This window comes from Haliotis rubra, unplaced genomic scaffold, assembly GCF_003918875.1.
Source record: "Haliotis rubra isolate DU_JTF1 unplaced genomic scaffold, ASM391887v1 Scf29, whole genome shotgun sequence".
Taxonomy (NCBI): domain Eukaryota; kingdom Metazoa; phylum Mollusca; class Gastropoda; order Lepetellida; family Haliotidae; genus Haliotis; species Haliotis rubra.
This window is the reverse complement of record NW_025766957.1, coordinates 921946-945669: the sequence shown is the minus strand read 5'-3', so window position 1 is coordinate 945669 and position 23724 is coordinate 921946. Positions and strand designations below refer to the sequence as shown.

Genomic DNA, 23724 nt, shown 5'->3' with positions numbered 1-23724 from the left:
CCACCAGGATGTAAACCCGAGACAATAATACGAGACACTCCGTCACTTGGGCGAGATTTTACTAGCGCTTCCACATGCACCCTATCTCGCAAATATGGTATCGCTAAGTCCTGCTTTCTTCGGGGGAGTGAGTGAATCTGTTTTTATGCCGCCGTGACAACTTTGCCACAAGAACAGATATTGTACATAAGATATATACCTCACTGATAATATCAAGGCGTAAATACCAGTAATGGCCTTCATAAAGATTTCCTTTCGCAAACGACCATTCATATATTTCATTTTCATTCAGAAAACAGACCCTACATGATATTTCAAGAAATAAATCTGCCAACAAGTAAAAAAATGCCTTGTTATCATTGCAAATCATTAAATCACTCAAACACCAAAAATAATAATATAAGATTTGGTACAATGGATATTCGAGGATGCCACACCTCTATCTGACACAAGCCTAAACTACGCAGCTTGGTTTGTATATCCGCCTGGCGGTACAACCACACTACACAATCTTAGTACAATGAACAAAACAACAGAGTGGACAGTTGGATCAATTTTATCAAGGAAAATGTACAAGACATCATGCAGCTAGGAGGAACCACGGGAAAACAGACTACAGCCTGGTACGTACAAAATCAGAAACTCGTTTCGTTTCGTTTCAGTGTTATTAATAAGCTTCGTTATAGTGCCTGTGTAAAACATGTATATCAGGTGGTCCGTACGCAACAATGAAAATTATTTTCCACATCGATACGTGTTAAATTTAGATTCATTCAAATTTAGGCTTCAAATACATCTAAACACGTGGGGATGAATTATTAGTTTGGTGTTACTTGGGATTCTACTATTCATTGTTTTCTTGTTTACTGTTTTGAACACATTCCGTCAGGACTAGGTTACGTGAATCTGAATAGAATGCCTGAGCCTGTGAGTCTACCTGTTGTTCTTCTGAAGTTTGCAAGTGTGGCTTGTTACTATTGTGACTTATTAATGTGTTTCCTAATTTCTGGCGAGTGAAAAATTACGGATTGCGCACTTTCCTTACTTAATGTTAAGGAATTATTATGCACGTTTTCGAGTCCTATTTGCATCCACTCTTTTAGTTGATTCTAAGAATCTTCTTGGGTAGCATTCCGCATACTCAAATACAGGATAGTTTGGAAAAAAGTGTTGACACTGTCTGGTGCTGTACATAAATCCATCTTTTCAATGTACCAAGGAGGAACTGCACGTTTATCAGCCTTAGCTGATACAGCTACAGCAGCTATGTACTGTGTTTCGACTAGTAAGTCTCTCAACCGTGTAGTGTTACACGCGTGCTAAAACAAACGCCAATCCGACTAATTGCGATTTTACACCGCTTTGGTCAATATTCGAGTGCAATATTCAAGATACATTTTCCGAGCCATCTGAGACTCATCCTGGTATCGCACAGTACGTGAAATGACAACTTCATGAATTAATAACTTTTCGTCACAAGTGCGACTTACGTTTCGGGATATGCTCTGTCATGGTTATCCAGCAAGTGAAGGGCAGAGTACGGGTGTGACTGACTGACTGACTGAGTTTGGTTTTACGCCGCTTTTAGCAACATCACGGCGGGGGACACCAGAAATGGGCTTCACACAATGTACCCATGTGGGGATTCGAACCCGGGTCTTCAGCGTGACGAGCCAACGCTTTAACCACTAGGCTACCCCACCGCCCCAGTACGAGTGTGAAGTGTAGGGGTACCCGTATGAGGTAGAGAGTAAATAGTGGAAAATATTCTGAATGAACGTTTTGTTTGTATGTCATCAGTGTTCCGATACTCGGACCCACTTAAAAGTTTAACCAACTACCAAGCCAACGTTATATCTATAAAGGAAGACTTCATAACTTACGCAGTATTCAGTCTATCGAATTATATCAATAGTATATTTAAAATTAAAATGTAACGTAATTAATTACCATCATGGATATGCAAAGTAATATAATTGTACAGTTTATATGTGAGTAATTATGGGTCATATGACCTTGAAAACAATCACCTGAACTTACTAAACAGATTAAGGTATGGTCCCGTTGAGTGGCGGTATGTTGTTTGGGTTTTTTAACCTTTGATCTGTTGTAAATATCATTGTAAGCGAGTCGGATTTTACGCCACTATTAGCAATATTTCAGCAATATCACGGCGGTTAACCCGAGGAGCCTAACTATGGAGTATATCTCCTCATTATGACGTCATAATTTGATCAGATCATTAGGGACTGAGTATGGTCTTACGCCGCTTTTAGCAATATTCCAGCAATATCATGGCGGGGCCACCAGAAATGGGCTTCACACATTGTACCCATGTGAGGAATCGAACCCGGGGCTTTGGCGTGACGTGACACAATAATCCGGATGTCCAAGAATCCCAATCAAGTTTGGCGTTGACGGGAAACAGAGTAAGTGGATATTGTATAATGCCGCAGTCAGTGATATTTCCCTAACTTTGACGAAAAGAACTAGATAATACTGATAGGTTCAGGACTTTTCAAGCAACCCTGGCAACACTTACGAGGATGTGTGCGAGATGGGTTTCACGACTCTTTGAATGGGACGCGAAGACGTGTGAAGCCTGTTTGTGGCGTTCCGTGATGTGGCTGGAATGTTGCTGAAACGGCGTCAAAACTAACTCACTCACTCATTTGGACAGCTTTCCAGGAATATCACAGGCAGGAACGGATACAGCTTTTTGAGAAGGGGGAGGCGTGCACAGTTCATTTCCACCGAGTTTAAATAGTTTAAATGGTCATTTAATACACTTTCAAGACAAAGGAGGAGGGTGCGCACCCCGCATGCACGCACGCACCCCCACCCCCAAACACACACTGGGATCCGTCTTTGACAGGCTGTCAATTTAATGTGAGAGGTGCACGTGAGCCCACAGTGATGCAGGTCTCCACTAAACTGAACACTAAACATTACTAGTTGGGTAAATCTCACAAGCTCCCAGGGCGAACTTGGATTCGAACCCGCAAGTGTACAGCGATAGATTAGATTTCTGATTTTTATAAAAAAATAGTTTTTTTAATATAGTTTTTATGTTAGTATACATAACTAGACTAACTATTGACAATGCACTAAACTCATCAGCATCCCTGGCTCAAATGCTCCTGGAGACCTGGAATTTGGATTGGACAATCCTGTAATGAGTGATCGAAAAGCTGAGCAACAATGAACGCAAGCAGGGCAAAATGACACGCGAACAACTCATGCAGTCACGCAACTTGAAAAAAAAAATCTATTCTAAAAATAGAAATCGCGTCAGTGAACTGAAATGGATTAGAGTTATGTCCCTTTTAAACTAATCGAGAAATTGCTTGTCGGCTTGGTTAACCAGGAACTTCGAGAAGTAGGATACAGTGTTTTTACATTTACCAGAGGTGTATTGTAACATTTAAATGGACTTCCCCGACATCGTCCCCCCGGTTCATAAATGGACAAGGGGGGAATAACAGAAACTGACAACGGAGGGCCCTACGCTGATGTCGTTTTCATATGGTGACAAGCAAGTTCGACTCAACACGGCAGGTGTGTTTTACCGCGAAGTCATACCATATATGTGGGAGAGTGGCTAATATTCACAGAACTGTAATTTATACTGCTTTCATTAGTGTCAAACAGTTGACGTTATATATGACGTGCATATTCTTGGAATAGTACTATTTGAAAAAACGATATATATTTTTTCATTGAAAATTTCAAAACGACTTTTGTATCATTTGTAAGTAGCTTCAATGTAGCATTTTCGGTTTTCATTTCGTTCAAGTTGTCATTACGTTGTCAAACGACATGTTAGAACTACAGACACAGGGAATTCTATTTAATGCATATTCATTACAGTTGAATGTTTTGTCAGATGTCATTCAACAGAAAGATTCCATTCAACAATTGAGTTCTTTGATGATAAAATGATGTGTCATGGTTAAAAACCTGTTCCGCCATATACCATATTATCCATATAAAGGCATCGTGATGTCATAATAATGACTATGTGATGTCATCTGCTGGTCATATCATGTCATGTGACAGTTCACAATTTCATCAAAATCAGATCTTTTCCTTTGATATGATACAATTTGTAAGTCGTGGTACAGATCGATGAGTGAAGCTTTCAGACAAGTATATGATATCTAAATTCTGTATCTCAGAAACAAATTAAATGTTACTTCCTCATGTAAATAAGAAAGGCCATGTTATTATACTGTGGACATGCTTACATCCTGCCATTTTCAAGCAAAATGGTGTCTCCATACTAAAGGGAGTATCAACGGAAGATTTGTCTCAGACTCTCCTGTCACAGGCTTGTTTTTCTCAAATCGATAAAGAAGTAAACAGTTTTCTTTAGAATACTGACCCAGATGTCCCGCATTTAGATCTGGAATGTCACTCAGGAAAGACTCAGGAAGGACATCGTATCACCCTGGATCATGACACAGCATTGACACATGGCATTGTATTGGGGTAAAGATGTGATTCAGTGAGAAGACACTTTTTACACTTTACAGTGTTCAAAGTTAAGGACAGAGACCAGATTATTAGTTGCTAGATGACTGTGTGCAGCAGTTTGACTCCTAAGAGTTGTTAGGGCTTCAGTCCTGCACTGTATAAATGCACATGTAATGTCACCTCAGACGAGAGACTTTGTCCCAGGCATGGCCCTGTTCGTCCCTCAGTGAATGGGGACAGAAGGATCAGATGGTAATATGACCATGGAGAATAACAATCATTGACCAGAGTAATGATAATTTAGCACCATAAGCAGTCACTTGGTGAATGTCTTCGTCGTCTTCATCATCATCATCATCATCATCATCATCATCATCATCATCATCATCATTACCATCACCACCATCAAGTTCACAACTCAGAGTTAGCTGGAAGGCACATGGCAGATTTGATTTGCACAAAAATATTTCACACATTACAATCCCTGTAAATCCTAATTTTTAGAAGGTTGGGAGTACTGGGCCCCCTTTTCCTGTGTCTGAAATGAACTTTGCTGAAGCAGTAACCACTGATCAGGGTAAAATCTTTGGTCATGTCAATAGGACGTCCATCCATGGGTCAGGATGTCAGTCATTCAAATCTGATCTCACTAATTCTACATTTATGGCCTCTACATATATTTGTTCTATCTCATTTGTCAAATGACAAATGATTGAAATGGAAACAGTTTATGTAATCACCAATCAAGGTTAAACTCTGTAGTCATCTGGACAAGGCGTCCATCTTCAGATCAGGAGGTCTGTGGTTTGATTCCAAGCTCAGAAATTGGAAATTTTATGGCCTCTGCAGATATTTGTAATTTCTTGTTTGTCAAGAGACTAATCTTGACACTTAATTGCAGCATTTAATGTCATGGGCTATCAAAGCTTGATAAGTTGATAAAATTAATGTGCAAAGCTGTTTCATGTTATATGGATTGACAAACAGTTTGTTCCGGCGGAGTGATGCATGAGGTTCACCCCCCATCCTTCCCTTTACCCCCATATTTCTAACATGTTAACTGAGACGTTGGTCAAGTTCCTTCATCACTATGGTGTTATGTCAGACACAACCCTATTTCTAAAAGTCTCGGATTTGTCTGAAAGTTTTACTACTCCTGTGAGACTTGATCAAGTGACGATCATTCACTGGTCCAACTCATTAGCCTGTTTTGTTACAAAGACAGCATAAATAAGTGATAGTCTGTCATACAGACCCTGAAGCAAATATATCCAAGAAAGCCCACGCAAGTCTAAAAATGTGGCAAGTCTAGATTTCCACAGCTCTAGGAAAATGAAGAAAGTGTCAGGGCTCGTTTTCATTATATATAAAAAAATTTTCACTGTGAGCTTTTTGCTGTAAAATATGTTCATTTCAGAGACTAGTTGTTAGTCTAAATAAGTGACTATATACAACAATAGCTTTAAATAGCTCTGTGCCTGACATTTCGAAGTCAGCAGGCATGTCAGAAGTTTCCAAATATGAGCTCAAATTGGCCAAATCATGTTTGTATAATTATGACTAATTTATTACCAGTGTATTATTATTATTACTGTATAATTATTACGTTATTATTAGTAGTAGTACTATTAGTATCTACAGCACTTATGATTCCACTAGTACCTGCTCGAAAACCAACTAATAACTGGGTTAATAAATAATGATACATGTATAAACGATCAGGTTTTAAAGCTTAGTTTCACATCGATTGAATCATGTTGAATAATTCACTGACAGTCATGTTTAACTGCAATGTTGAAATATCTCTGGAGTAAAGACTATATTTGAAATTAGACCAAATAAATTTTTTTTTGTGGTTCCGATTACACCTCTTTAAAATTTAGGGGAGGTAGGTAGGAAGGAATTATTTTTTTTACATTTTTTTTTCCAAGTAAAGTACAAACTTATAACACATTTGTCAATGTGTAATTGTTTATTCAATCAAGCTTGAGGCCATGATGTCAACTTTCTCTATCAGAATGACCAATGTCCGTTGGTGCTGAAAAAACCCAGTGGTATCTGAAAGCTTATTTTATTCATACTAGTGTTGGGAATTGGTTAAAATCTGATAATTGATGATTGGTTCATTACAACCGATCAATCATCGAAAATAATTGGTTATCGTCATTTATGAAATGTTCCTGGTTATTTTTGTTAATGCTCAAATAAGGAAAAAAACCATGTAGTTCTTTGGGGGTTTTTTGTGCAAAATTTCATATCTTTAAAGGATGACAAGTATGTAAGGAACATAAATTTCATAGTGTCTTTAAGTTATATTCAATCATGACTTGGAACGAGCTTGTAGTGCTTATGAAATGTAACAGACAAAACCAACCTTCTGAAATATATTGTTAATGAAAACAAGTGTCCCAGAATTGTTTGTGTTCGATTATGAGAAAACATTATCGATTGCTTGGTCATAAAGTCACTGCGACCAATCTTCGATTATTTCAATTAATCGGACCACCACTAATTCATACCTCATAAAAAAACTAGGGTCGGCACCAGAATTCAAGGGTCAGTTGGGTAGTCGGAACCACATTTTTTTAGGCCTAAATTCCAGTTTCTCAAAAAACACCCGCATATTTTTATCCCTGTTTTACCCTCCCTAGGATATTAGTTTATGATCCTAGATAGATTTCTGCTGTGCAATCTTTAAAACATTATGACAACGAGCCTGCACATTAGCTATTGGTGTTACTGCAGTAGATTTGGTTGTTATAGTGAAAGATAGTTGACTGAGACCAAAATTAGGTTTTTACACAGCTATGGTCCTTGATACATGTATGTTTTTACTTGGAGCATAGGGGGTGGTGGGGTATCCTAGTGGTTAAAGCATTCGCTTGTCATGCCGAAGACCCGGTGTAGCAGCCCAGAATACCCCACCACCAGATTATACCCTGGGGTAAACTATAGGCTAGTCCAGTTTATACCCCGGGGGTATATTCTGGACCAGGCCAAACTACACCCCTCCAGCCCAGACTATACCCCTAAAAAATTATGTTGTCAATTCACTCAATATGAGTGTGTGACTCAGGGCAATGGTCTTGGTGTCATTTAAAGGAATTTGTAGGTGCATTTTATTTACATTACTGCATAATACAAAATTTATGAAGCATTTGTTTTGTGCCTTTCCGCGATGTGATATTTTCAACTTTGCATAACCCAGCATCAAGGTTAGTAGTTAGTTATCTGCTTTATTTAGTGTCGCACGCACAACTAAGGTATTTCGGCGACGGGGTAGTACACTTATTAAGAAATGAGGTGGAACAAAAAATAGAAAATTTGAGAGAAAACTGATTTGAAAAGTTAAAAGAACATATATACATATTTATAACAATTTTTAAAATGGTAAAAAGTGGAATTATTGTATTATTGTTTTGGGAGATTTGATGGTCTATGGAGATCATCAAGGTGTTTGTGGAATTATTTTATACCTACCTTCTTGTTGTGACACAAATTAGTTTGCTTGACTTTTAGAGAGAAAACATATAAGTTAAAAAAATTAAGCAAAACATTTTGACAAGTGTTAAACAGATCAAACTTGATATGAGAAAGATTAAACCACACGCTACAAACACATTACATTGTAATAGAAACGCAACAACAACATGAACAGATTAACTACGGGCACACTCTACTCATCAATCTAATTAGGGCTGTACCATTTCAATGTTGTAACCAGTGTTTAATTGTGTGAGAAGTACAATAAAATTATAGTAGTATCCTTAATCACTTGTTTTCTGTAGGGGTATAATCTGGGCTAGCAGGGTATACTATGGCCTAGTTCAGAATATACTACGGGGTATAAACTAGGCTAGCCCAGATTATACCTGGGGTATAGTCTGGGCTAGCCCAGTTTAACCCCGGGTATAGTCTGGGACAGGGGTATACTCTGGCCTGTTACATCGGGCTCAATTCCCCAAATGGGTACAGTGTGTGAAGCCCATTTCTGGTGTACACCGCATTAATATTACTGGAATAGTGCTAAAGGCAGCGTAAAACCTCGCTCGCTCACTCACTCACTTGGTGCAAATTATCTGGATTGTAGGCAAGTTTTCTCAGAAGTTGCTGAAATTATATGAATGGAATTTTGCAAATGTATCTAAAAGATACAGGCTTATCTAAATATGATAATGCTGAGTTTGAAAAATTCTGTTATATATTTTTGTTGAGTTGTCTCCCTTGCAGCCTGTTTTTAGTCTTAGTGTATTCTGTCTTTAATAGGGACAAGTTTGGTGAGAACTACATGAAAGTTTGCATGCTCATTATTGATTCTTGTTTCATGGCTATGTTAAATATCATATGACTTGCTGCAATATGAACAAACAAGATTCTCTTGTGCCCTGTAGTTGGAAGTCTGGACAACACTGGCTTTTATTATTCTTAGGGACCGTTAATAATTTATAGCCGGGGTGTGTGATGATGATTTGTATTGAGAAGCATGTACAATGTGAATGACCCCCCCTAAAATGTATGTACGAAGTAAGTACCCCTCCCTGCATGTCATGTACAAAATCAATGACCCCCACTCCACCTTCCAATATTTTTTAAGCATAATTTTAAAATATTTTTATGTACAAAATTGCTGACCCCCCCTAGAAACATGTCTACAAAATTGCTGACCCCCCTACCTCCCCAGAACAAAATGGGTGACCCCCCTTAAAATCATCATCACCACCCCTAGCCATAAATTATGAACGGACCCTTATAAGCCTATAATAGATGAGATTACAATGATTTGATAGAAGAAAGAAACAAATTGACAAGCTATATATACTCTTAAAAAGGAGGGGAACCTGAACTTTCAAGTTGGATAGCAAAGTATAAGCATAAAGAAACTTTTCAAAGACAGACATCTTATGAAGGCACCACCATTTCTCTCTGTCACCACCCCTAAACACAATGCATGGGACTCACGTGCACAACACAGTCGATAAATCACTGTAGACCATTAATTTTGACAATCATTTTGCATCACACAGTTGTTAGTGTTTGTTTCTAGCCATACTGTTTTGTTTGAAAATGAAATTTGTACACATGGAAATTTAACGTCATACACCAATCATCTTTCAAGAGCGATTACTGTACAAACAACTATGGTCATAAGGAAGTGCAAGTGGTGCTGCACTCTCAAAACATTCATTATTGTCATATCAATATTGATTGACTCCAATATAACTCCCAATTTTTTTCAATCGTAAATTAAAAATGAAGTTCCCCTTCCTTTTTTTAAGAGTATATTTCTTAAACATCATGATGTACTTAATCAAGATACTGACTGTTGATAACAGCTTGTTAGGAGTATTTATCAGGGGTGTGGAAATATCAAAGTTGTGAAATTGTGCCCAATACAAGCAAACAGTAAAATTTACTTGTTGGAAGACAAAATCTACCTGCTATATCACAAATAAAAGAACTACTTGCCTATGTTATCCTGATCTGCCAGTAGCCAATGAATCTCTTAAAGCCATTGTTTCTGTATTCCATGTCCAGTTTTATCCCCCACATGTTTTTCAGACTTGGCACATAGAGAGGTCTGGTGGTGAACTGGTGCCTTTTGGAAGTTTTGGATTTCTGATTATAATATTTTTTGTGTGTTTCCATTGCTACAAGTTTGACGTTGTTTGATATTGGTGTTGGTGCTCTTTTCCAGAGAAGAACTTTAAAACCGTTCAATATTTCTTTACCAAACCTCTCACATAGATAGATCTTGTGATGATCTGGTGCCTTTTGATAGTTTTGGATTTGTAAATAAAACATTTTTCCATTTCCATGGCAACAAGTTTGACTTTGACTGAAATTGGTGGTAGTGCTCTTTTCCGGAACATAATATAAAAACCTTTTAATAATCACCTTCCACTTTGCAATATAGTCACTGACTTGTTTGACACATATCACTGTATCCCAATTGTGTAGATCTACGCTCAGCTGTTAAACACTGGGTTATCTGTTCCGGATTCTATTATTTACAGACAGCTGTGGCATAAAACTAAACTCACTCACTCAGTGCTATATACACGCCAAAACATTTGACATAGTCATAACTAATTGACTTATTCATAAAGAGTATTTTGCCATTGTGGGATATTGATGACTTTGTCTTCTTGTTGAGGTTGCAAGTTTGCTGTCTGATAAACAACACATGGGTTGGTCACCTGGTTCTTCTGATAATAATTAATAATAATAATTGGCCGCACAGAACTCCACGTCACAGTGACTTGCTCTAAGCGCATACATCATGATACATCATGATGGACATTATTACCCCCGGACAACCCAAGCTGCTTGTGCGGCGCTAGAAGGTTAATAGTCACATGACATCCCACCGGGTACCCATTTTCTGCTGGGTGAACAGAGTCAATTTTGAACAAGGAGTCAAACTGCCAAACAGTCACCCATCCAAGGACTCTTCGTGACCAATGTTGCTTGACTTCACCTGATTTGTGACCTTCGCTCTATGCACCAGACCACACACAACCATTATGACCACAATATGACCACAATATGACCGTGAAGATCCTGTTAGAATTGATCTTCAGTAACCCATGCTTGTCGTAAGAGGCGGATGAGTCTTGCAGACTTGGTTGACACGTCATCATATCCCAACTGCATAGATCGATGCTCATGCTGTTGATCACTGGATTGTCTGGTCCAAACTTGATTATTTACAGACTGCTGCCATTCAGCTGGAATATTGCGTTAAACAAGCAACCAACCAGCCGAATCATAAAAAAGTGACAGCGTGTCCTGTTGCGAACTCTTGTCCTCTGTTTTTGTTGGCAAACTGCCGGTGGATTAAAGGTGGATAATATATCACATTCTGATCCAGGTCACTGACAGTATTTTAAAACTGATATGTGCTTTTAAAGAAAAACTGAACCAAGGTCAACATGATCAAGGACATTTCCAACCAAATTGAGTCAAGTCATTTAGAAATTGTGTTGCATTTGTGTTCAATCCAGTTATGTGAGTGGATTGGCATGTCACACACCAGAAAGAAGGATCAGTTTCAAAAGTAGGGGAGTCATTTTCACAAAGAAGCCAAGGAATTAAATAGAATCACTATGCTTAGAACTAAGTTAGCAATGATGCAAGACTGAGTGGCGTCTGCTCCTTCGAGGTTTTGTTCAGCTCTCTGACAAAAGCTCATCATGTTTTGCATGTGTTAGACATGTAGCAAAAAGGTTCTTGTTACAAAATCAGAGCATTTATTTTGGCGGAGCAGAGCAGTAGGATAGCCTAATGGTTGAATTCACATGTGACCTCCATTTTTGGTGTACTTCTCAGTCATATTGCTACCAGGTGTGTTCCCTATTTTGCAACTTCAATATAAGACTAAGTCGCAGAAAATATATTGCACTTTTATTTTTCATTATAATCTCCATGCACCTCAATACACTTAATTCATTTGTCCTTCAAGCTTTTAATACCACTTTTATAGAAATCCGCAGATTGGAGGGTGGGTGATTTAACTGTTGGAATCCACAATCACGTTGGAATCCGCGGCTTGTGCAATTCTCGACTTGTGAACCACAGTGTTCACAAAGTAGGACACCACATGTTAACATCCCACGGCGTTTCTGGCGAATAGATTCTCGCAAATCTTTCATTTAAATAAATTAGCATAAAAGTAAAAAGCTGCCTTTCAGAAACCTGCTCTCAGCACTGATGTGCCTGAATCACCGCATCTCATTTTGTTTTTGTAACTGGAGTTGGGACAAAAATGAAACCTTACTCAGCCTTGTCCTTTGTACTTTATAATTAATGTACTACACAATGCTAGGAAACAATATTGCGCAGGTGAGACGACATTTCTCATTTGATCAGGGACATAGCTGGTTTTACACAGTTGAGCAAGAAGCTTTCTCTGTGGTTAAGGAAGCATGACTAGTATTTGAGACCAGGAAGTAGAGTTTTGATTTGTATGAATTCCTTCAGCATGCTCAGGGTATACTAGGTGCGGTGGGGTAGCCTATTGGTTAAAGCTCATCACTTCAAAGGCTTGGGTCGATTCCCCGCATGGCACATTGTGTGAAGCCTCTTTCTGGTGTGAATATTGCTGGAGTATTGAAAAAGCTGCGTAAAACACGACTCACTCAATCACTCACTCTGGGTACACTGAATTTAGTACAAGCAAATATCTTTGGCTGTTTGTTAAATGATTCATATGGGCAGGCATGGGTTCTTGGAAGTACTTCAGTAAGCTTATATTTATTGTCTGCTAGGTTTGTGTCACAGACCTGTGTATGTAGATGATGGATAGGGACGTCAGAGATCGGAAGGTCGCAGGTTCGATCACCGGCCACGTCATACCAAAAGACACTAAAATATGGTACTTGTTGGTCCCTGTCTGGCGCGCTCTGCATTAATGGATATAACAAAGGCTGGTCGGCTCGGAGTCAGTATAATGTGTCAGAGTGGGGTATTCATGCTTCACTGCGGCATGGTATCTCAGTGGGCTAGCACTATGAAACCAGCTTAAGTCTGGGCTAGTACAAGCAGCCGCACATACACATACACACACATGCACGTCGTCATATGAGCGAAATATTCTCAAGCACGACGTAAAACCCAATCTCACCTCACTTCACTCACTCACTCACGTACACGGTTGATGTGTTTTGAAACCACTGATATTTGATTTTTTTCATTAAGAGTCTATTCAGCTCTGCCGTAGGTAATTAAAACTTATTTGATTTGAAAAGGGCTATATTAAGTTCAGGGGCTGTGGGGGTCCTCATCTTGCACAGCCATAACATTGAGGCAGGTTTGTCAGCTTAGATTAAACTTAATTAATTATTTCCCAGTGTATAGAAAGTTTAAAATATAAAATTACTTCTTACATCCAACTGTTGATCCTGCACTGGTGAATAGTGCTGAGCAAGGTTTGTAAGATTAAGTGTTGTTATTGTTAATGTGGATCAATCTCATTACAATCCGATCATTTACTCTGATTGGTGGAGATCTTAGGCCTCCGTATTCGTATCTGTACAAAGCAAAGTGATCTATGAGCAAACTTTGACGTCGTAATGAAAATGGATTAGTGTGGCTCTTTCACCTGTCACCTTTCTAACACAGCAACACGTTGGGATGGATTTTTTTAAATCAGGTAAAGAAAAGCAACTCAGAACAGAAATATTCCATTGCTGGTATGCCGTTTAAATAATACAGATGCTGTATTGTCAGAAAAGCCAGAGGGTATACATGCCTTTTTCTTTTACATTTGGAATGAAACATTTATTGATTTCCAAAATACAGAATTAGAAATGATGGTCTGTATGCTTAGGTCACTTGGATGAAGAATTTGGAAGCCAGGGTCTCGTTCCTCAAAGCGATAATAGCACTATGATAGTCACAAGTCTATGTTAAAGTATGGGCGTTACGATCATCTTAGCGCTATGATTCCGAACGGGGCCCAGGACACTCTTTTGGCCAATCAGAAAAAGCACCTGATTGTGGTGACCTTCATAGGAAGGAGTGCCTATCCTGATCCAGACAGATATCAGATAAAAATATTCTATGTTGTGAAGCTCTAACTGAAAAAAGATTCCATCTCAAACAAACATTCCAGCCAATGAAATCCCAGAATATAATTCAGTCCATCTGTAAGGCTGTGTCTCTTTAATTCCATACTTTTTAAAAGTCATTATAGTTTTCCAGGAATTGCAGGGGTGGAAATAACCCATTGCCTGACGTCCGAGTCCAGTGTTTTTTTCTGTCGGGCAAGCAAATTTGTATATCACACTGTAACCGTGTCCAGTTGACTTTCCAATGTTAATAATGTTGTTTATTTAAAAAATCAACATGAAAACAGCCGGTATAGTGGAAAAATGATCAGGGCAAATGATTTTACATGTGCCACTGTACCGGAGTACACTAGCAATTTTAAAGTTATTTCCAGCCCTGAATTGTGGGGCGATAGGGCAGCCTAGTGGTTTAAGCGTTTGTTTATCACACCGAAGACCCGGGTTCGATTCCCGACACTGGAACAATGTGTGAAGCCCATTTCTGGTGTCCTCCACTGTGACATTGCTGGAATATTGTTCAAAAGCGGTGTAAAACTAAACTCACTCACTCCAGGAATTGTTTACTTTTCTAAGACATATGCTTAAATGGCTAATATTAGTATATGTGGTAAAGCTGTTATCTCATGCTAGGCCTTGTTTATATAAGTTAACGGCTGTTGATTGAAAGATGGAGTACACTTTCTGTTCCAGATCGTGAGTGAGTGAGTTGGGTTTTACACCACTTTTAGCAATATTCAAGCAATATCACATCGGGACACCAGAAATTGGCTTCACACATTTTACCCATGTGGGGAAGCAAACCTGGGCCTTTGACATGACGAGCGAATGCTTTAACCACTAGGCTACCCCACCGCCTGCCCGATGCTATAAAATGGACCAACTGAAATGATTCAAAATCTATTTTTGCACTCCATTAAACTGTTTATCGATGGCACTCTAAATATGACAGCTTAACATGGGCGTGGCCATTTTGAATGCCTGTGTACATAACATGGAATCCTGTTTTGGATGATAACATAGTTGTACGTTAGTACCCATAGAATGCCGGAAACGACCAATGTATGTCCGGTACATAAGTCGAACAAACAACCTTAGTTCATCTTCTCGTTGTGATGAGTCTTCAGAAAAAGAACGTCAACAAATTCGTAGTGAATTATGTAAGTAAATCCTGTTGTTACACTATCTCGTTATGAACATGTGTTTGGCATATCTTGACTTGTGCTCAGAAGGAAAGGGTGTCATGAGACGATGATCTGCAGCTCATTTTATGTGTTTTTTATGAGGGACCGTACATAATTTAGGTAGGTAGGTGTTTGTGTGTGTGTGTGTGTGTGGCGCGCGATGCGTGTGCGTGTGTGTGTGTTTGATGATGATTTTTATGCAGAAGCATGTACAATGTGAATGACCCCCCCCCAATTTACATATAAAGTAAGTGACCCCCACTTGCATATCATGTACAAACTCAATGACAACCCCTTCCCCTTTCCAGTTTTTTATGCATAAAGTTGTAATATTTTTATGTACAAAATTGATGACCCCCCTACCTCCCCAGATGAAATTGGGTGCCCCCCTTGAGTAGTGTCCTCCTTAGCTGAAGCAGTCATCAGGGACAGTTGTAAGATCATGTCATGTGTTATTGTCCATGAATATGATGCCTTCTCCGTCTAACGGTCTCATCTGGAATGTCATCCCTGTGGCATACCTGTCATTGTGCCCCGTGGAAGGACATCATGGAGATTGGTTCTCTTCCAGCACTACTGTTCCATCCCAAATCTAGATTGAGACCACACCAAGCAGTCATGTTGAGCTGTGCTGGAATCCTGAAATCTTTCTGCTAGTTCCACCCTCCAGCACGAAGATCTATGAAGCTCAGTATCTTGAATCATCAATCAAAGTACTGGAGCCCAGTCCTGATCTGTTCAGTTGCTGTGGTCTTCAGTGCAACCAAACATGTTGTCTGTCATATATAGAGACAGGGGTGGAAATAACTTTAAAATTGATAGTGGACTCCGGTACAGTGGCACATGTAAAATCACTTGCCCTGATAATTTTTCCTGCTATACCGGCCGATTTTCTTGGTGATTTTTTTAATAAACAACATAATTAACATTGGAATGTCAACTGGACACCGATACAGCCTGATATACAAATGTGCTTGCCTGACAGAAAAAAAACACTGGACTCGGACGTCGGGCAATGGGTTATTTCCACCCCTGAGAGAATCTCACCCGAATGTCTTTTGATATCAAATATACTACCCAACAAATGTTTAGACTCACTTAAAACACTCACTATATGTTATGTATGTATATATGGTTACATCAAAGATTGATTTCTCCACTAACTTAGGGAATCAACTGCAAACCTTATGAACTACTGCGTGTTTGGAAACTGTCGTTCGTTCAAGTACAAAGCAGGACTTGAAACTGACAATCTGTGTTTGCACCGGTTACTGTCCGATCCAGTCATCCGAGAAAAATGGATGCATTTTGTCTGCAACCCACAGACATAATAACATGTCATGTGAACAAGTATCACACCTGCCTGTCTGTGTAATTACATAATGTGACAGAGACAGAACTCGGGTGCATGAGCCATAAATGAGCCAAAGAAATGATAATAGACTTCCGGACTAAGAAGGAAGATTTACTGCCTGTGACTATTCATGACTGTGATATAGAAATCGTGTCAGACTATATGTATTTGGGAACTGTTATAGACGATAAGCTGAACTGGAACAAGAATACGGACAGAATCTATGCTAAGTGCCAACAGCGCCTGTACTTCCTGAGAAAACTTAGATCATTCAATGTTAGCACACCCACGCTTGTTTTATTCTACAAAACATTTATCCAAAGTGTTCTTTGGTTTTTTCATAAAACAAAGAAACAAATTCTCCAAAACAATAACTCAAGCAGGCAAAATTTCAGTTACAACCTTCAAGGACATCACATGTCTAGGTCAGCAGCAAGTCAGAAATCTAGCACTCAAAATTTGTACAGATTCGAACCACTTTGTTCATCCCGAATATAAACTTCTTCCTTCAGGCTGCCGCTATCAAACTCCCCGCCTCAGGACAAAGAGAGCCACCGACTCATTTATCCCATACAGTATTGTTATTTTAAACAAACAGAAGTAGTTTTATTTATTCTTAGCATTCTACTGTGTTTTATGTATCTGTTCTGTATCCAGTGCTAGTCTTAAAGTGTTATACATTGTAGTTTATTTATTTATTTTCTTAATGTCCAGTTTTATCCTTCCCCTTTACATTCGTTTAATCTTTGAAAACAACATTTGGTCATGTTATAACGTACTTTAAATCATTTTAACCACTGTTGATTGCTCACTGTGATCTGTGAGAGCTCCTCAGATCGTGTGACTGATGTTGTTCGTGTTGTAATGTGTGTGTAATGGATATATGTATTTATTGTAATTCCAGCATCCATAACGCAAGACAAATTCCCTTCTTGGGCAATAAAGTATTATTATTATTATTATTATTATAAATCCATGTATTTTGTTTATGGTGTATAGCCTGATACGTTTCAAGTTCAAATTGCATGTGGTCAATGATTGAAGTTGTGTATTGCATATTGTCATTAGCAGACAGGCAGGCAGACACATAGGTGTCAATAAAACAGACATTGAGTTTTGTCTGTGACAGAGACAGCTTATCACAATCGACATATTTTTGTATGTTTCCTTAGACATGTATTAAAACATTTCAGTTTTCAAGCTGAGCATTTTTTAACAAAGAAATTAGTATTTCTAATGCTACACTTTCTTGAAAATTTGGTTTGCAAATCTGCCAACCCCCAAAAAGCAACATGTGAAAACATTTAAGAAAAAGTATAGGACCAGTGTATTTTTATTACTGCAGACCAAAGATGCTTGTAATCACCAGAAACATTTTTTTTTTTTCTCCAACTTCGACCACAGCGATAATCCTTGCACACATCACTTGCTGTGTTTTTAAGAGTCACCTTCCCGGTTCAAGCCGCGAACCTAATCACTGCACATGCGCTATGGGCGCAGCGCATCACAGCTGTTGAAACCACTTTTCAACCCACCGCTGGGGTGAAATTAGTGAATAGTTTGAAGTCCGATTTCGCTGGGGTTTTTTCATCGCGTTATTTTTCAACTTTATAAGTTGAATATGCAATTTTGATAATTTGTTACTGTAAGTCCATACCGAAAGGTATCAGAATCTGTAAAGTTGCGTTTTGCGTTGCATGTGACCTTTAAGAATTCGACAAATTTCTATGATTTTTATCATTATTGAACTCATGACAATAATCTTTTCAACTGTACGAATTTGTTTTACAATACATCAGTTCATGTGTAAACAGTACCTTTAAACAGTATGGAATATTTTGCAAAATTTAGTTTAGAACAGTTGCCTGAAGTAAGTGTCTATATTTACACTAGTGAGTCTAAACGTTTGATGGGTAGTATATATCACCACGAGTTGATAAAGTTACAAATATCCGAGACTTGCTGAGGATATTTTTACTTTTATCAAGAAGTATTGATATATTTGATATCAGAAGACATGAGGGTGAGATTCTATTTATCATTAAAAAATCACTTTTCTTTAGTTTTAATGAAAAATGTACATTTCTGAACACAATACTGCCATTAACTTGCAGTGCAGTGATGTCATAGCATTTTGACGTCATCAAGTTTATGACATCATAGCATTGTCAGGGCATTGTACAAAATCTACTGTCAAAACAATATCTCCAAGGAGTTATCGTTTGACCTCACACAAGCAATATCTCCTGTGGAACACAGTTTTGGATGATAAAAGGATAGTTTGGTGCGAAAGCATGCCTTGGTGACTTGAGACCAGACTCACCATTACATACTGTCTGAGTAGATATGTCAATTGGTGATCTGCAGGTTATTTCTGAGTGTTTTGGCAAGGACAAAGTGATGATGTCTTCATTGTCTTGTTGTTGTCTTCCGTTTGGTGGAATGCAGCCAATCAACTAGCTGCTTGTCATTTGGTAGCTGTTTGGGTATATTCATTCCATGCCATGCTGATCACACTCTGGCTGACACCCAAGACGTTTGCAACATTATGTGTTGTTCCATTGTCAGGCATGACTATGCATCTGCCTAATTCTTTGGTAGTCAAATGATAATTTTGATTGCTACAGGCAATAAGTGCTTTCATCAGTTGTGCTCTCTGATAATTATGTGCATTGATTCTATCTTGATACAATCAAACAGGTTTTCAAGCAACTTGTGAACCTTGTGCCCAGGCCTATGCCTATTCAGCAAGAACCTGAGGTCTGTGGAGCTTACCAAGTCATCATGTATTGGGATGTTTCAACCTTTATATGTTGGATGACTATTTTACATCATCAAAACTTCTGGTGTCCCCTGCCGTGATATTGCTGGAATATTGCTAACAGTGGCTAAACTCACTCAATTACATCATCAAAACTTTATCCTTAGCAAATTTGAATAGTATCACTCTTGCAGTGTTGCTAAGTTACCAAGACTTTTGGACAATGCATGATAAAAACCTGGGGTCATTTTCATAAGAGGGAAGGCTTTTTTTTAAAAAACGCCAAGAAGCGAAAAGGACCATTTATGTCTTGAAACAAACCATCAATCCAAGATGATTCTAGTCTATGAGTGAGTGAGTTTAGTTTTACGCCACACTCAGCAATATTCCAGCTATATGGCGGCAGTCTGTAAATAATCAGACCAGACAATCCAGTGATCAACAACATGAGCATCGATCTGTGCAACTGGGAACCGATGACATGTGTCAACCAAGTAAGCGAGCCTGACCACCTGATCCTGTTAGTCGCCTCTTACGACAAGCATGGGTTACTGAAGATCAATATCCTAACCCGGACCTTCACAGAATGATTCTAGTCAGTGGTGTCATCAACTTGTTCTGTGACATATTGTTCAGCTCATGTATCACTGATGCTGTTCCCTGAAATTATACAACTCATTTGCTGACAACAGAAACAGGATTGGGTTGTGGCACTTGACACAAATATACCGGAATTGCCACACTACAGCCTTTATTTGAGGTCACTCTGAGAATTGCTGGGCTTAATGTTTCACTCACTCATACCAAGAGTTTAGAAGTCATGACTCTTATTGGGTTCCTCTTTTACAGGGTAAACCTCTACAGGCAGTTTCCTGGGTATTCTTCAGGAAATCACAGGGATTTCCTGAGGAATAGCCTTTAAGTTTGAATTATTTTACGTGTACAAGCTTTGAAGATTGATATAACTTTGTGTTGCTATTTCTCGATATAATCGTAAAATATCACAATATTGAAAACTTCCAATATATTGTGTCGATGCCTGGTTTTCGAACCTGCAAACCTATGCTTATGATTGTTTGTTAGTATGAACCATTTGTTCTTCAAACCTCTGAGTCGGTTTTGATCTTTCACAACGGTAACAGGAGTACCGGTACTAACAGAATAACAAGGTTGATTCTAATGAGATTTCCTTTCAACAAAGCATATTTTCATTTTTTTATCTTTTCTTTATTTGTTAACTTATCCTACCATAATCCTTAGTGCTTAATAAATAATTAAGTAAATAACTCCATCAACATCATTAAAACAGCACATTAACACTCCTTTGAGAATTTATTTGTATGTGTGTTGGGGAATTGGAAAAAAGTCTTTTGTAGCCCTGAAATATAATATTCCCTGTCAATGTAACACCCCATCTGACCCACTCAAAAGTATTTGGTCTATTACTGAATACCCCGGTATGACACTTTGATGCCCCACCCAGTAAAAGTCGCCCTAGTTTTCCAGGAATTGTTTACTTTCCTTGGCCTAATATGCATAAAATGGCAAATAGCAGCATACATGGTTAATAGGTGCTATTACCACATGCCTATGTAGGTCAGATTTGAGTGATAACTGCTGGTGTTATAACCTACATCATAGTGTAAGGACAGATGAGCCACACGATGGTATGTATCCTGGTAATGTTGAAGCACTTTACTCAGTGGACATTATTTCAAACCTGAAAAGGGGGGTGGTAGGGTAGCCTAGTGGTTAAAGAGTTCGCTCGTCATGCTGAAGACCCAGTTTTAATTCCCCACATGGGTAGCCCATTTCTGGTGTCCCATGCTGTGATATTGCTGGAATATTGCTAAAATCACCGTAAAACCCTCACTCACTCCAACCTCAAGGCACAAGTAACCATGTTGGACCTCATAGCAGTCTTTAAAGAGAACCATCATTGGAACTTTATCACTGAAAAATAGTGTTTTGAAATTGTTTGGTTACCTTCTTGTCCAAATGGGAAGATTGGAAAGTGTGCCACATTTGAATCTGTTATCTGAAACTAAAACTAAGCTGGTGATGAATTCCGCTATCTCTGTCTAGAACTGGAAACAGAAGGATGCCAGGATCTGTTATAAATGGAATGCTGTGTAATCATGGTTATGCATGTCCCATCTTAGGATTCAGTGGATTGGATGGACAGATTTGGTGACTTGGTTGATTGGATGTCAGCATGTCCAATTGGCATTGATTGTTTCTCATAATAACAGTCACTGGATTGTCTGAACCAGACTCAGTTATTTACTGCTGAAATTGTGCAGTGTTAAACAACAAGAAACAAATTCTCACCCAAATGCTATTATTTACCTAACCACTGGTCAGGTTTAATAGGGGGATATTACTCCTATAATGTGGAACCACTTCAGCACTGATGAAGTCAGAACCAAAAGAAAGAACTCAAAATGTGCACTTCTACTGTTGAGGAGTCTATTGTTGATTCAAGAGTCTGTGATTTGTTGAGGAGTCTGTTGTTGGTTCAGGAATCTGTGGTTGGGTCAAGAATCTGTGGCTGGGTCAAGAATCTGTGGTTGGTTCAAGAATCTGTGGTTGGTTCAGGAGTCTGTTGTTGGTTCAAGAATCTGTGGTTGGTTCAGGAATCTGTGGTTGGTTCAGGAATCTGTTGCAGGTTCAAGAATCTGTTGTTGGTTCAGGAGTCTCTTGTTGGTTCAGGTATCTGTTGTTGGTTCAGGAATCTGTTGTTGGTTCAGGAATCTGTTGTTGGTTCAGGTATCTGTTGTTGGTTCAGGTATCTGTTGTTGGTTCAGGAATCTGTTGTTGGTTCAGGAATCTGTTGTTGGTTCAGGAATCTGTTGTTGGTTCAGGAATCTGTTGTTGGTTCAAGCATCTGTATCTGTTGGTTCAAGAATCTGTGGTTTGGTTCAGGAGTCTCAGGTGGTTGGTTCATCTGTTGTTGGAGTTTGTTGTTGGTTCAGGTATCTGTTGTTGGTTCAATCTGCGTTTGGAATCTGTTGTTGGTTGGTTCAGATATCTTTGTTGGTTCAATCTGTGTTGTTGGTTCAGGAATCTCTTGTTGGTTCAGGTATCTGGTTTCTGTTGTTCAGGAGTCTGTTGTTGGTATCAGGAATCTGTTGGTTGTATCTCTCTTGTTGGTTCAGGTATCTGTTGTTGGTTCAGTTCAGGCATTCTGCGTTGTTGGTTCAGGAGTCTGTTGTTGGTTCAGGTATCTGTTGTTGGTTCAAGAATCTGTTGTTGGTTCAGGAATCTGTTGCTGGTTCAGGAGTCTCTTGTTGGTTCAGGTATCTGTTGTTGGTTCAGGAGTCTGTTGTTGGTTCAGGTATCTTTTGGTTAAGGTTGGTTCAGGTAATCTGTTGTTGGTTCAGAATCTGTGGTTGGTTCAGGAGTCTGTGGTTGGTTCAGGAGTCAGGAGTCTCTTGTTGTTGGTTCAGGTATCTGTTGTTGGTTCAGGAGTCTCTTGTTGGTTCAGGTAAGGAATCTGGTTGGTGGTTGGTTCAGGAATCTGTGGTTGGTTCAGGAATCTGTTGTTGGTGGTTCAGGAATCTGTTGTTGGTTCTGACATATCAGAGATCACTGGTCATTATAATGAGTAAATATTTAAATCTATTTTTATACTTTGTTGACAAGAAACACAAATCTCAATGAAATATATATGTGCTCTACTTATCATCAATTTATGTACGTGTATTTTGGGCCGGAGGCCTGTTACTGAAATAAAATTCTGTTCTGTTCTGTTCTGTAAATATTTAACATTCAGATCCAAAACATTGCGAAATACTTGAACAAAAATTAAGAACACAACTTCAAACTGAACTTAACTTGACTTCCGGTGTGAAAAACGGAAATATCCAATGATTTCCGAAAGTTACGAAGTTTTTCAAAAGCATGTTGAAATACCGCAATACGTATCGATTACATGTCTGAAGTGGTAAATACCGGTAAAGCGGTTATATTGCGCAGCCCTATTAAACACATGTCATGTTTTGAAGTGTGGAATTCAAACATAACTTAAATACCAACTGTCAAGTGACCTGAACTTCCAGATGATCTCTCCCTTCGCACGGCCATCATGTAGTTTACTGTTACAATCGGTGGGGTAGCCTAGTGCTTAAAGCGTTCGCTCTTCACGCTGAAGACCCGGGTTTGATTAACCACATGGGTACAATGTGTGAAGCTGATTTCTGGTGTCCCCCACTGTGATATTGCTGGAATATTGCTAAAAGGGGTGTAAAACTACACTCACTCACTCACTCACTGTTACAATCTGTGATGTATTGCTGGATCATAGAACCTAGGTCAGGTCAATAGGTATATTATTGTTCAGGCAGAAAAGCTATACTGCTCAGCTTGAATGTTACTGATAAT

At 38.8% G+C, this 23724-nt stretch overlaps 1 protein-coding gene across 2 annotated transcripts in view; it reads left to right on the top strand.

Annotated features, from left to right (window-relative positions):
- Nucleotides 1-535: 535 nt before the first annotated feature.
- Nucleotides 536-23724, top strand: part of LOC124281779 (TNF receptor-associated factor 6-like) — a 54347-nt gene continuing 31158 nt past the window's right edge. The window contains exon 1 of one of the 2 annotated variants that reach the window (XM_046717754.1): nucleotides 536-623. The gene's annotated coding sequence lies outside the window, so the exon portion shown is untranslated. Of the gene's footprint in view, nucleotides 624-3342; nucleotides 3559-23724 lie in introns of those variants that run through there. The other variant, XM_046717751.1, reaches the window with a different exon arrangement.